Consider the following 15713-nt stretch of genomic DNA (forward strand, 5'->3'; position numbering starts at 1 on the left):
CCTGAAATTGTGCCCTACCTGTGGACAAGGCACACTTACCAATAATGCCAAGGCACACGTATGTCGAGGAAAGAAAACATGTCACATTTGTCACCACATCGTGGACTTGGAACACCAATGCTACGTGCAAAATTACCAACCCCCGCCAGAGAAAGAGGACGATCAAAAGAAGAAAGGGAATTTCATCTTTTTCGATTTCGAATGTATGCAAGAGACTGGCATTCACATCCCTAATTTCTGCGTGGCTCATCGAGCGTGTGAGAAGTGCATTCAAGAACCTATCTTCAGTCATTGCCCTCACTGCAGCAAGATTCCCAGAGGACGTGAAAAAATCTTTCGGGGACCGAACACGCTAGCCGATTTCGCTCGATGGGTCTTAGACCCCGTCGACAAGACGTGGAGCCAAGAGGACATCGAACGTTACGGAGATTGTCATCGTCATGCCACGGTGATGGCTCACAATTTCTCCGGATACGATGGACAGTTTCTTTTGAGATACTATACGGAACATGGCACCGAGCGTCCTAAAGTGACTTTGAACGGAGCCAAAATCATTTTCATCAAAGTGGGATAAGTGCAGTTTAAAGATTCGATGAGTTACTTGGCCATGCCTTTGAGTCGAATGCCTAAAACGTTTGGAATGACAGAAATGACTAAAGGGTACTTTCCACACTTTTTCAATACGGAAGCCAATCAACATGCCCTTCTACCCCATTTGCCTGAGGCTCACTATTACGACCCCGACAACATGCGTACCGAACAAAGAGAAGCTTTCTACGCTTGGTACCAGGCTCACGCCTCGGACCCTTTCGACTTTCAGGAAGAAATGCTAAAGTATTGTCGTTCCGACGTGGACATTTTACGATGTTGCTGTGGAAAATTTCGAGAACTGTTCATGGAACACGGAGGGGTCGATCCTTTGAAAGAAGCTTGCACCATTGCCAAAGCGTGTTCCTTAGTGTATCGACAACGATTCATGCCTGAAAACACCGTGGCTGTCATCAGCCCTCAAACGACCCACTTTGTCAAACGTCAATACTCGGTCAAAGCCCTACGTTGGTTACATTACTTGTGCGACAAGGAAGACAAGTGGATTCAGCATGCCCGCAACGGAGGGGGCGAAAAGACCATCGGAACGTATTCGGTCGATGGCTGAGACTTAGAAAACCCCAAGATCGTGTACGAGTTTTACGGTTGCTTATTTCACGGATGTCCCGTCTGTTACCCTGACCGTGGCACTAAAAATCAGTTTTTGCAACGAACCATGGAAGACTTGTACCAGGACACTTGTCAGCGGCGCCTAAAGTTAGAACAGCAAGGATACCAAGTGGTGGAAATGTGGGAACACGAGTACGATCACCGTATGAAAACCGATCCCGAGTTTAAACGCCTCGTGGAAAGTTACCAGTTCATGGACCCGTTGAACCCGAGGGATAGTTTGTACGGAGGAAGGACCAATGCCACATGTTTGCTGTACCAAGCCAACGAAGAGAAAGGAGAAGAAATCAAATACTTGGACGTGTGTTCGCTGTATCCCTACGTGTGCAAATATTGTCGCTTTCCTGTAGGGCACCCGCAATTGTTCACGGAACACATCGACCTGAAAAACATTCGACAATACGAAGGCTTGATCAAGTGTAAAGTTTTGCCTCCCACGAACCTATACCATCCCGTCTTACCTCACCATTGTCAAGGCAAACTGATGTTTCCCTTGTGCCGTACTTGTGCCCAAACGTGCAACCAAGACCAACCTTGTCAGCACACCCAGGAAGAACGCGCCTTAACGGGAACCTGGGTCAGCGTAGAATTGTTCAAAGCTTTGGACATGGGATACCAACTGTTAGAAGTGTACGAAATTTGTCACTTTCCCAAGACACAACAATACCACAAGGGTGACCCCAGTCAGAAAGGCATTTTCGCTGACTACGTGGATGCCTTTTTGAAACTAAAGCAAGAAGCCAGCGGCTATCCTTCCTGGTGTCACACTCCCGAAGACCAAATAAAATTGAAAGAGAAATACTATGAACAAGAAGGCATCTCTTTAGACCACATAGAGAAAAACGAAGGCAGGCGATCGTTTGCCAAAGTGATGTTAAATTGCTTGTGGGGTAAAATGGCACAACGACCGTGTTTACCCAAGACGGAATATTTGACAGAACCTTCCCGCTACTTCCAGATGATTCACGACAAAACCATATACATGAAACACGTGGACTTCGTTCGAGAGAATTTGATCTTGGTCAATTACGAAGAAGATCTGGACTTTGTACAAGACGACCATTTTGGAAATGTCATCATTGCGGCTTACGTGACAGCTCATGCTCGCTTAAAATTGTACGACGCTTTAGAACTGTTAGGGGAACGCGTCCTGTACTTTGACACGGACAGTTGCATTTACATCCATCACCCGATTCAACATCACCCTGACATCGAAGGAGACCGTTTAGGAGCCTGGACAGACGAGCATCCCGACGACAAGATTCTAAGTTTCGTCAGTGGCGGTCCCAAAAATTACGGCTACGAATACCGGGACAAACAAGGAGAAGTGCACACGACGTGTAAAGTGAAATGACTGTCTCTGAATTATCGTACCAGTCGAGTGGTGAACTTTGGGGTAGTGAAAGAAGCCTTGCAATCGGGAGAGGATGCAAACTTTAAAGTGACCACTTACCAACCGAACAAAATTGTACGTTTACCCATTCACCACATCGTCAGTCGGCCCTTGGAAAAAGTCTATCAAATCGTGTACCAGAAGCGAGTGAGACTTCCCAATCATTTCACCTTACCTTATGGACACGTCGGTATTGGTCTGTATATAAAAAAGGAACCTTAGGCAAGATCGATAGTTCATTGGGACTAAGAAGACCGAGCGAACAAGATGAATACTTTCAGAGAAACACAAAACAAGTTGTTTAGAAAGGCACAATTCAAGTGTGGGGCTTCGGAAGTGGAATGCGATTGTGAGCCTTGCGATGGATACGATGCTGTACCTTGTGACCTGAGCGATGGCGTAAAGCATCATGGGAACTTTAGTGTCACTACCCCTATCATGGAAAGTGATGCTGTGCGTGTCAAACCTGAGGGATGCGAAAGGGATGCCGCTCGTCCTGTTGGACATTTTACTGGGTTTCGTTTTAAAGGGGACTGTTCACCTTCACGTCTACCCCCTTACGGATGTCATCCAGCCTTGAACAAACTCCTGTTCCTTTCACCCAACCCTCATCGAAACGAACCTGTGAAAGACGAATATTCGTTCCCTGTGCGTTTGTCGGAATACTGCGACTTTGAAAATCGTCTTCAATCGTTCAAAGGAAAATGGCCTAAGTATCTGGGAGGACCGACCCCCGAAGAATTAGCCAGAACCGGATTTTTCTACTTGGACGAAGGAGATAAAGTCAAGTGCTTCAGTTGCGGTGTGTCACTTCACCACTGGGAACCGCAAGATTCGGCCTACGTAGAACATGCTCGATGGTCACCGAATTGTCATTACTTACCCTTAGTGGGACAGAGACATTGAAGTAACTTTACCATAATAATCTGTTCATGAATACTTTACAAGAGAACATTCGTGCTTTGCCTGTGGCGTTGACAGAACGCATTTACCGAGAGCTGGTCAAAATACAAGTGAAACGTAAAGAACAATTGCATCCGTTACGTCACCGGTGTTTGAACCACTGGTACCTGAAGGCTATACAAGGACTGATTCAATTGAAAGTGTTCCATCGGACAGACATTGATGAACGATCCTCTAGTTTTAAATAGGATTGGTTTGTTATGGACGATTCTACCTACATCATTGTAAACTTACTGCAACGAATTCCAGAGGAAGAGTTAACGAATTACCAACATCTTGAACACAATGTCAACTTAGTGAAAGAGGAAACTTCTGAACGAATTGTAATGTGCAAATTAGAGACTAGACGATTTAAATTCGACACTGAAGTAAAACCATGTTTGTGCAAACAGTACATTTCTTGTGTCAGACCAAAGAGGATTTAGTATGACCTATTCATGGATACTTTGCTAGAGAACATTCGTGCCTTGCCTGTGGAGTTGAGAGAAAGGATTTACCGAGAGCTGGTGAAAATACAAGTGAAACGTAAAGAACAATTGCATCCGTTACGTCACCAGATTTTTAACCACTGGTACCTGAATGGTATAAAATAACTGATTCGTCAGAAATTGTTTCAGTGGTCAGACCTTGTTCAATACTTCCAGGCCCCCGATGATCCACGTGTTGATCATTTTGGTTACTTCGAGATTCACCTAGGACAACACATTGAGTAAGACAAGGTAAAGGATTACAGACATATTTTACGTGGAATCTACTTAGCGGAAGAGGAAACTTCTAAACGAAGTCTGACGTTTCGGTTACAGTATGCAACATTTAAATTCCCTACTTGAGAACGTAGATGTCTGGCTAGAAAGTACGTGTATTGTTTCCGAAACAAAGAGACTATAAAAACAGGCTGCCATGCCACGACTTTTATCGCATGTAATCCAACATATTCCGTGGAAGGAACTCAATGACCATATTCAAACCGTGGATCATTACCATCGATTATTACGAGAACTTTATCCGTTCAATTTGGGACGACAAGTGGTGTGTGTCTTAGTGACTTGTTTTCTGGGATTTCGTTTACCAGCCGATTCCTTGTGGACTCTTTACGATCAGTACTTACCACCTCAATGGCCTTAAATGGTCACGAAAAACTCCTTTTGCTCAAAGCCTTGCGTTTTCATCTGGATACTCCTCGACCTCAACGGGAAAAAAAGATTCGTCAACTTTTAGCGATCCAAGACGTGTATGACGATGTGTGTGTAGCTTGTGACTTACATCCCCATTGGACAGATGTTCGTGACTGGAAAAAGGGGGGTTTTGAGGCTTGGACCCAAGAAGTGGCCAAGTATGCACAAGAGTTCTTCAAGGAAAAAAGTTACTTTTCAACCTGTGTTAGTGACAGTGCCAGAAGAACCCGTCACCGAGAACAACCACTCGCTTCAGGACAGGACTGTCATGGACATTCCTGAAAGGTCATTCCGGGAGGACACTTGTGTGACAATACCTCATGTAGAGACTGTAAGAACATTACACACTGTCCCAAGGACATCTTGGTTAGCCAAAACATATTGTACAGAGACTTGTTTATATTCCACTTTGATCGTTTTGGTGTGTTTTTTATTCCTGTACATCACTATTTGGGTTTCATGTATTTTTGTTTTTCGTGTTGTTCATATTTGAAACATTCAATAAACGTGTTCTGAAAAAAGTATATAAACTCTCGTCTTGTTTGTTTTCGTGTCACAAGTGACATTTCTGACACAATGGCTACCTCTACTGTCTCTGCTCCCTCTTCCTTTACTGTCAAAGTCATCGACGAACACTTAGATCGTGCCAGTTGGGAGGCTTTGTATCTTCGCCATCCCTTTAACATGCTCATTGCTGGACCTAGCGGTCCAGGCAAAACCGAATTCGTCAAACGTTTGATCGAACATAAACATCATTTGATCGATCTACCCTCTCAACGGATCGTGTGGTGTTACAAAGAGTGGCAATCGGCGTACAACCTCTTGCGAGAAAGTCAAGGCGATTCCATCGTGTTTGTGGAAGGCATTCTTAAAGAAGACGACGGCATCGTCTCGGACTCCCGTCAAACCCATTTGGTCATTTTCGACGACATGTTAGGAGAAGACGAAGAAGAAATTAAACTGTGGTTCACGCGTAAAGGGCATCACCGTAATGCCAGTGTCGTTTACATCACCCAAAATTTGTTTCAACAAAGTAAAGCCCATCGCACCATCAGTCTCAATGCGCATTACGTGGTCTTGTTTAAAAGCCCTCGAGATAAATCGCAAGTGCAAGTCTTAGCCAAACAGTTAGGAACGCCTTGGCTGACTCAGGCGTACGGCGATGCCACTCAAACGCCACACGCCTATTTACTCGTCGATTTGAAACCTACCACCCCCGAGGATTTGCGATTTCGTACCCACTTGTTTCACCACTGGTGCCAAGACGGAGGGCCTGTCCTGTACACGTCTCCGTCCTCGACTTCATTTCACTCCCCATAAAAAATCTATAAAAACCTCAGGCCCTTTTCGTCTGTCTCACACAGTGTGAACATGACGTCCCTTCAGTCGCATCTTCCCGTCAAATTGATTCGTGCCTTGTATGGCATCAGTCGAGAAAAAAATCCACAAACACGAGCTCGTGTCTTAGAAGCTAGTCTCAAAGAGGTCTTACGATGGTTCACGGTGACGGCACGTCAATTACTCCAAGGAATCATTCAGATTCCTCATCAAACCAAACGCTTTTTCGATCGAAACAAAGTCGTTTTAGTCCAACTGGCCGATCCACGCATCGACACTCAAACCAAAAAACAAATCATTTTGAAACCTGGAGGGAGCGGTACTCTAGGAGGCGTCATCATTCGCTCACTCTTAGGATGGGATCCTAATGCCCCGAAAGTTATCCCCAAGAAAAAAGTCCAACGAAGCCCCAAGAAGAAAAAGACCAAGTCCCCAAAGAGAACTTCTCCAGTGGCGGGACCCTCCTCTTACCAGACACCACCCCGGAAAAAGAAAAGAAGCCCCCAGAAAAAGAAACAGAGAAAAAGTCCTCAGAAAAAGAAAAGTCCACAGAAGAAAACTAGTCGCAAGAGAGGCACTTCGGCCAGGACGCAACCTTACATTCGCAAACCACGACCTGCCACGTCGGTGACTGTGTCTCCGGCAGCCTCACGTTTATCAACTTCTCCGATGATGACACCAAGAACTGAAGAGTACTTGGAGACGTTGATCACACCAAGAACTTCTCCGTTGATGACCCCAAAAAGAACTTCCCCAGTGGCAGGACCCTCCAATTTAGTGGCAGTGGCTGTTGCTCACAAAGTACCTTCTCCCAAAATCAAAGTCCAATAAAGATCGGGCATGTTACAAAGTTTACTGGATTTGTCCAAGCAAGAACTGGCTCGATTTAGTCCGTTGCGTACCCCTGCACGACCTGTCATGCCTGTCATGAAGTTGATACGATGTAAAGACAATCAGTGGCGACGCGTTCCAGTATAAAAAAGGCCTGTGACCAAGTCGGAGGTATCAGTGTGTTTTTGGTGCTCCCTAAGACTCAAAGATGTCACCCTCCAGAAAACCCCAAGGAAAGAAAAGGAAAGGACTGCCTCCTCGTTTAGTCAAACATGGGGACATGTTATCTGTCCTGTCCAAAGCTTCTTCACCTCTACGAAAAAAACTCATTCAATCAGCCTCCAAAGAGGTCATCGATACCGTGTGCGAATGTTGTTTGAATGTTTTGAAAGGCAGGATCCCTTTGTCCAAAGACCAGAAACAATGCTTAAGCAAACATCGTCACGTTCTTCGCCAAATGGTTCGAAAGAAAATTACCATTCGTCAAAAGAAGAAGATGTTAGTGCAACGTGGAGGCATTTTGCCTCTCTTGTTAGGCCCCATACTGAAAGGAGTCTTGGGAACCATGTTGGGAGGTCTGGTGGGAGCAAGACAAAAATGCCCTCGGAAGTCCCAAGATCTCAGAATCGACCCCTGACAACCCCATGGAAGGACGAAAACTAGCTTTAGTGCCTTACAAACGATGGATGGAATACCATCGGTGGCAAGAACAACGCACCCCGCATTTACCTCCCAATCCCAATTTGAGCGAGATGTCCCAGTTACAACACGAATTACAGTCTTTGATGGATCGCCAAGATTTGTCCGAAACAGAAAAATCGCAGAAGTACGGTCAACTCTTGCAACGACTGCAACTCTTTCACCAGAAAGCTTTAGACGAAACAGCTCTACCCACTTTGAAAGATTTTAAGATCTTGATGAAAAGTCCAGCACCATCACCAGTACCAGTACCAGTTCCACCAGCACCAGTGACCAAGACAAAAAAAGGAAAAGAAGAAGAAGAAGAAGAAGGGATTCAAACTCCACCAGAAAAAGTACGCAAGTTAACAACACCACCTACCTCCAGAATTGGACGGATTAAAAAGATGATGGCCACCCCTTCTTCATCACAAGAGAAAAAGAAAGTGAAGACAGAAGTGAAACAAGAACCGATATCCCCCGCTCAGTCATCCTTCTCCTCCTCTTCAACACCTATTGCTGGTCGCACACGCAAAGCATTGCAATCCAAGAAAGTACCCCAAGAGAAAAAGAGTAGCCTCTTCCAAGAGTGGGTACCTTATTAACACACAAACACAAAAAATGGAAAAAGTCTTAGCTAGCATTTACTACGATCCCTCGCATCCTGCAGGTTACGCAGGAGTTCAAAAATTATATCGTGCTGCCAAAACTCAACTGAAAAGTCTCCGTTTACCTCAAGTACAACGATGGTTACAAGAACAAACTACCTACACTTTACACAAACCCATTCGACGCAAGTTTGCCAGAAGTCGCACCCGAGTGGAAGGCATCGATCATCAATGGCAAGCCGATTTAGCCGATGTCTCTCATTTGGCCAGCTACAATCGTGGCTACAAATATTTGTTCTGTGTCATCGACGTCTTTTCCAAATTTGCCTGGGTCGTGCCCTTGACTTCCAAATCGAGCAGCGAGTTAGTACGAGCCCTGCAACGGGTGTTGAAACAAAGCGGTCGTCACCCTCTTCGATGGCAAACGGACAAAGGCACCGAATTTCTGAACCAAGCTTTCCAAAAAGAATTAAAGAAACGTGACATTCATTTTTTTACCACCGAGAATCCGGAAACCAAAGCCAGCATCGTGGAAAGTTTTCAACGCACTTTGAAAGAACGCATGTGGAAATATGTTATGCATCACCACACTCTGAAGTACATCGACATCTTACCGCACCTGGTGCAAGCGTATAACCAATCTTACCATCGAAGCATCGGACGTGCCCCGCAAGACGTGACTCCCGAGAACGAAGTGTTGGTGTTTGAGCGCCTGTTTGGTACGTCCCCGACGAGGGCTGTCCCCAAGAAAAGTGGAGAGTTGGCCGTAGGAGATTGGGTGCGCATTGGCAAAACCAAACGCACTTTTGACAAAGGTTACTTACCTAACTGGACGACCGAATTGTTTCGCGTCACTGGACGAGTGCATGGCCGTCATCCTGCCGTCTATAAATTGGAAGACATGAACGGAGAAGTGCTCAAAGGAACGTTTTATTTGCCCGAGTTACAACGTGTCACCAAAAAAGAAGACGACGTGTACGACATCGAAAGCATTCTCGAACGCAGAACCCGTAAAGTGGGCAAACGACGTGTCAAAGAAGTCAAAGTACGTTGGAAAGGATATCCACCCAGTTTTGATTCTTGGATCGACGCTTCGCAAGTCATCGACTATAAAAAGAAAAAGTGACCATCATGCCCTTTCACACAGCAGACGCAGCTACGTCGACCACTCCTCCTTCACCAAGTTCTTCTGTGCAAGATTTACAAAAACAACCCTTGTGGGTGTGGTGTGGAGAACGTGTGCCTAAAACGCAAATCGTCTTTTTCTGCCAAATCTTCGTGGTGTATTGTGTCATCGAGGCAGCCATTGCCAATTTGAGTTTGCAACGAGGAGACAAACAATTGTGGACCATTTTATTGAGCAGTTGCATCGGTTACCTGCTTCCCAATCCCTCCCTGAAATTCTCCTCGAACGGGGACTACGGGAACCTAGTGTCCAGTGCCAGTGCCAGTCACCACTCCAACCACAATCAGAACCCCATTTTAGACGGAGACACGTCTCTGACGTCCAGCAATAACCCCTCGGACAGCCACAGAACTCTGGAATTATGAGTCACCAAAACCAATTTTACTTAACCTTACCCAGTGACAGTTCCATGGAGGTGTTTCCCCACAACACGTTGTGCTGTTACACGGCCAAATTACCTCAGGCCATCCCCTTAGATCACGAAGCCCATTGGGAAGTGGCTTTAGTGGAAATCATTCACCCGACCCAAGTCCTCAATGTCCTTCCCAATCAAAATGTTTTTGATGTGGAAGTTCATGACGAGCAAATGCAACAGTACTTGGATACCCATGGCAAATATAACATAAAAACCCCTGGCACAAAAAAGCAAAAGTACACCACCTATCACTTGTTCGTTCCTCCAGGCTATTATTTTAGTGGTCAACATTTGGTCAGCACCATAGCCTCCAGGTTTAATGTCGTGTTTCTGAAAGCTTTGGAGAGTGTCAGAAAAAGTTTCACCCTGGAGTACCACAAAGCAGCTCGTCGCTTCATGATGAAATTTGACGGGAGTAAAATCGTGTCCATTTTATTTTGTCCTGAATTGTTTGACATGTTGGGCGGAGACATGGACATGAGAATGGCCATGCTCAAGAAAAACGAATTACCCATCGTTTACCACAACTAATCGTTTAACAAGTTATTTCGTGCTCCGGTAGAACTGAACCATGGACTGAATTTGATGTTCGTGTATTCCGATGTGGTGGAGTACAACGTGGTGGGACACACCTCCGTACCGTTACTGCGTGTCATTCCTTTCAAAGTGGATTCTGCCACAAACGCTGACGAAGAAGGTGGAAACACTTACCACATCCACCGCGAATTTGTCCATCCTCACTATTTGCCTGTCAGCAAGTCGTATTTGGACACGGTCAACATTGCTATAAAAGGAGATTTGGGACAAAATATTCCATTCACAAAAGGAAAAATCACGGTGAAACTCCATTTTCGAAAACGGTTCTCTCACGACTCGTAAGTCATGTATCCAGTGTACCGAGGGGTTGCTCGACAGCGAGGACACGGTTTAGGAGATATGTTAAAATCGGCCTTTCGTTCGGTGGCCCCGGTGTTGAAACCGATGGTGACACGCGGATTGCACGCCTTGAAAGATGCGGCACTGATGCAAGGCAAAGAATTTCTCCAAAATGTCATCATCGACAATCAAAACCCTAAAGAAGCTTTCATGAGGGCAGGCAAAAATGTCTTGCTGCAAACGGGCAAAGACATTTTGGGTCGCCGAGAAACACCTATAAATGCCCTACACGTTACCGAGTCAGGCATTCAGCAAGGAAAAGGCAGAAAGAGGCGACGAAGAAAACACCCTTTCACCAGACTTCAAGCTAGAAAGGCCAAGAAAAGAAGAACCGTTCGAGACTTAGACGTTTTCGATTATTGAGAAAGAACAAAAAATGATGCACCGAGAGTCTTGCGCTTGTTCCAAGTCGGAACCGGATCTGTTTGCCATGCCCCCCACGATGATGACCATGCAAGAATCCCAGTGGGTGGAATTTCACCCCGTCTCCTCACTGACCGATTCCGCTCCCATTGTGTTTGAAATCAAGGGACAACCCGAAGATTACATCGATCTGAATAGCAGTTACTTGTACTTGAAAGTCAAAGTTCTAGATAAGGATAATGGTGCAGTAGAAGACACTGAGAATATAGCTCCCGTCAACAATTTCATGCATTCCTTGTTCAGTGGAGTGGACTTGTACTTGAATAACAAACTGGTCAGCAGCAGCATGGATACTTACCCTTACCGTGCCTACCTGGAAAATCTCTTGACATACGGAATAGACGCCAAGAATACTCATCTCAATGCCTGTGTGCTATGGGAACCTGACGAAGAGGCCAAGTTTGACCTACTAGATAAAGACAATGACGGCTTTGAGGAAAGACGAAACAAAATCAAAAATGGACAAAGTTTAGAACTGATGGATCGTTTACATCTGGACATGTGGTTGCAAGAGAAATATTTGCTGAACGGCGTATATGTCCGCTTGAGACTGAATCTCCTCAGTACGGCTTTCCATTTGTTGGCTAATACTGATGCTACTAAGACTGGCACTCCTAAAAGCAAAATCGAGGAGGCCAAACTCTACGTGCGACGCGTGGAAGTGCTACCCAAAGTGGGAAACGACATCAGTCAGACGTTGAGCAGAACGACCGCCAAGTATCCGATACGTCGCGTGGAAGTGAAAACCTTCACCATTCCCACGGGACAGCGATCCATGATCGAAGATCATCTGTTTCAAGGACAGTTACCCAAACGTTTAATCCTTGGTATGGTCTTGAATACAGCCTCCAACGGACCCTTCGCTGAAAATCCTTTCCACTTTCAACACTTTGACGTGTCCAAGATCGAAGTCAGTCGCGATGGCAAGACCTTGTGTACCCGACCTTTCGAACCTGACTTTGAGAAGAAGAATTACTTGAGATCGTACTTGTCCCTGTACGAAGCCACGGGACAGTTAGGAACCAATACCAGTCACGGCATTACGTACGATGATTATGCAGGAGGTTATGCTTTGTGGGCTTTCGATTTCACTCCAGACCAAGGCAGCGACGAGGGACATTTCCACCCTATAAAATCCGGTCAGATTCGTGTGGAACTTCAGTTTAAAAAGCCACTGGACGATACAGTGAACGTCCTCCTGTATGCCGAATTCGATAACACCATAGAAATCAACAGTTTGAGAGAAGTCATTCTAGATTGCTAGAAGTCATGGAAGACTGTTATCCCTCTTTACCTAGTGGAGAAACTTTGAACATGAAATGCGAGGAGACTGTGGAAGAAGAAGAAGTGATCATGATGAAGTCGAGATGGCCAGAACAAGAAGCCCATTTAGTCTCCTGTTTTGCCAAACACTTGGTCGAAAAAATGACGGAATTGATCAAGAAAAATTGCTATGGATGTCATAACGATCATCCTAGTCAAATTCAACACGATAAATGCCTGATGTTAAGTCAAGAAGAAAAATTGGACGAATATCTGGACGAAGCTTGGAGTCTCATCTCGGACAAAGACGTGTTGCACCAGTGGTATAAAGACTTGCGTGAACATTCTTGTCCACCATTAACCACTCAAGAGATCCATCGTATCGAAGCTCTCCCGAATCAGAGTGAGGAGACGAAACGAAGAAACGGTTATTTGTCAGACATTTTCAAGCAAAAGGTCAGGATCGAATTGACGACTTATTATTACCTGTGAAGAAGAAGAAGAAAAAAAACACACACACACACAAATCAATGGATACCTGGGAACTTTATTACCTTTTGAACCACAGTTCGTATACGGCTTCTTGGAATCCTGTCGTCTGTGCTAAAGATGAACTCCCTCATCGCAAACCTCAAGACCATCAAGCTTACGTGATCAACACGGACAACAGTCATCTCCCAGGAACACACTGGGTAGCCGTTTACTTTCCTCAAGAAGGATGTGTGGAATATTTTGATTCCTATGGATTGCCGCCTTTGGAAGACGATATCATTGACTTTATGAGAAGAAATGCTCAAACCACCCGATTCAATAATGTGAAATTACAAGGCACAGATTCCTTGGTGTGTGGACAGTATTGTGTGTATTTTCTGCATCATCGCAGCCTGGGCTATTCCTTAGAACATTTAGAAACTCATTTTGATCCTCGTTCTTCTACTAGAAACGATGTGAAAGTAGATCGATGGTTCTGTGACCATTATGCTTATCTTTTGTCTCAAGCTAGGAAACGTAGTGTCCATCAATGGCCTAATGATTTCCAACAGTGGAAATCACAATTTCATTCACAACGTTGTAAGCCCTGTTTAAAATAGACTGTATTTGAAGAAAAAATGTTTGATGTTATCATGTTGGATTATTGTTAAAAGTTGTTGTTGGTTAGTGTTAAGTGATTTTTGAATAAAAATGTTGTGTTTTGAAAAAAATGCCTTTGTGGTTTGTTTAGCTATAAGAATGTTGGATTGATGCTCTTTCATTTCTTACTATCCCTCTCATAACACTCATTGAACGTTGCGACTCGAAAACTGTGTGGGGATGTTTTCCTTCACGTCCGCGCTTTCACTTTAAGAACCGGGGTTGTTTCCAGTCTAACCATCCATTGTCAACTCATCCTCCTACGAAGATGTGCTCCAAACTAGCTAAGCTCAACGAAGCCTATGTCAATTTGCATAGGGTCAGACACAGTCTGATACCGAATCCAGAAGAAATAGAGAACGTGAGAATGCTAAAAGTCACTGAAGACCTGATAGAAGAGCTCTTCAGAGAAGAAGTGAACAGGGAGAAAGAAGAATGAACAGAGAAGTAGAGACTTCAGAGACAGCAGCAGCAACAGCATCAACAACAACAGCAGCAGCAGCAACCTGAACCTGACAGAGGCTTTGTCGATTGCCGTATCGACACCAAAGAGTTCTTCTTCTCTTTCCGAAGAAGCAGACCTATTGCCAGAAAGTCTATAATCAGAGGACATCGCATTCTTAGAAACTAAAAAAAGAATGCCATAGCAAACAAAAAACAGCCCTTTTCAGGGCTACCCCAATACTCTAGAAAAGAAATAACAATCCATTTGCCAATGTGTGTAGGTAGAGTAGCGTGAATATAAACACTAACTCTTTTTTAAAAAATGTTTGTTTGTTTGTGTTTGTAAGTGATAACGTAAGTTAGTATGGATAGTAGATTAAAATGATGTTATTTTTGGTGTTTGAGGAGTGGGAGAGTATATTTTGGGGTTAGATTGATTTGAGTATGTGGATAGTCTATTAAAGTGATTGATGAAAAAAAAAATTTTAAGATAGGAATGGGAAGTATAAAAAAAGTGAGTGAGTGTTTGTTTTAGGTCCGCGCGTTGTTTTTTTGGTCATGATCTAGGTAAGATGAATTTTATGTTTTTAGGGGGATGTTTTCCTTCACGTCCGCGCTTTCAGTATAAATTGAAACTCGCTCGGCAGTCTAGCTACCCTTGTTGATTGATCAACACCACCACCAGAAGAATGAACACGAGATTGGCTAAAATGTTGGAACTTCATGTGCATCTGGAATATGCCAGGCGCCTGTTGAATGAACTGGCCGCGGGAGCCATTGTGGAAGAAGGAAGGATAAGAGAGGAGGAGGAAAGAAGAAATAAAGAAGAGGAGGAGAGAAGAAAGAAAGAAGAAGAAGAGGAGGAGGAGGAAAAGGAGAGAAGAAGAAGAAATTTCAGAATCCCAGAGAGCGAAAATTGGGATTCTGAAGCCACATATCTTGCCTCTGCTCTCTCCCCCCAAAAGGTAAAAAGTAACTGGGGGACAAGATGTGTATGCGGCGCCAGGCCTGGAAGGTGCCCCCATTAACCAGGTGTCCATGAAGTTCCAAACAAAAAACAGCCCTTTTCAGGGCTACCCCAATACTCTAGAAAAGAAATAACGATCCATTTGCCAATGTGTGTAGGTAGATTAGTGTGAATATAAACACTAACTCTTTTTTAAAAAAAATGTGAGGGTATGTGTTTGTGTGTTTGTGTGTTTGTGTTTGTAAGAGCTGAGGTATGTTTGTGTGAATAGTAGATTATGTGTTTCTTAGCGTATGTGGAGAGTATAGTCAGGGCTTTATTATATGAAATGAGAAAGTAGGGGATGTTTTCCTTCACGTCCGCGCGTTGTTAGGTCATGATCTAGGTAAGATCAATTTTGTTTTAGTGGGATGTTTTCCTTCACGTCCGCGCGTTGTTAGGTCATGATCTAGGTAAGATCAATTTTGTTTTGGGGGATGTTTTCCTTCACGTCCGCACTTTAAGTATAAGAACCCACCACGTTCGTCGTTGGAACCATTCTACGGAAGAACCCAAGAAAATGAGTATTGAACTATTTAATGAGCTAAAGGATAGTTGGTACTGGATGACAGATGCAGTCTATGTGGTGGAAAGGCTAGAGAAGGAGTGGATGCATGAAGTTACTAAGGACTTTGTCAAAAGTCAAGTGACGAGTCTAAAACTTGCCAGGGATCTGATTGTGGACATGATTGAAGAGGAAGTTAA

Source organism: Sinohyriopsis cumingii, chromosome 14, assembly GCF_028554795.1.
Source record: "Sinohyriopsis cumingii isolate HCF-2022 chromosome 14, ASM2855479v2, whole genome shotgun sequence".
NCBI lineage: Eukaryota > Metazoa > Mollusca > Bivalvia > Unionida > Unionidae > Sinohyriopsis > Sinohyriopsis cumingii.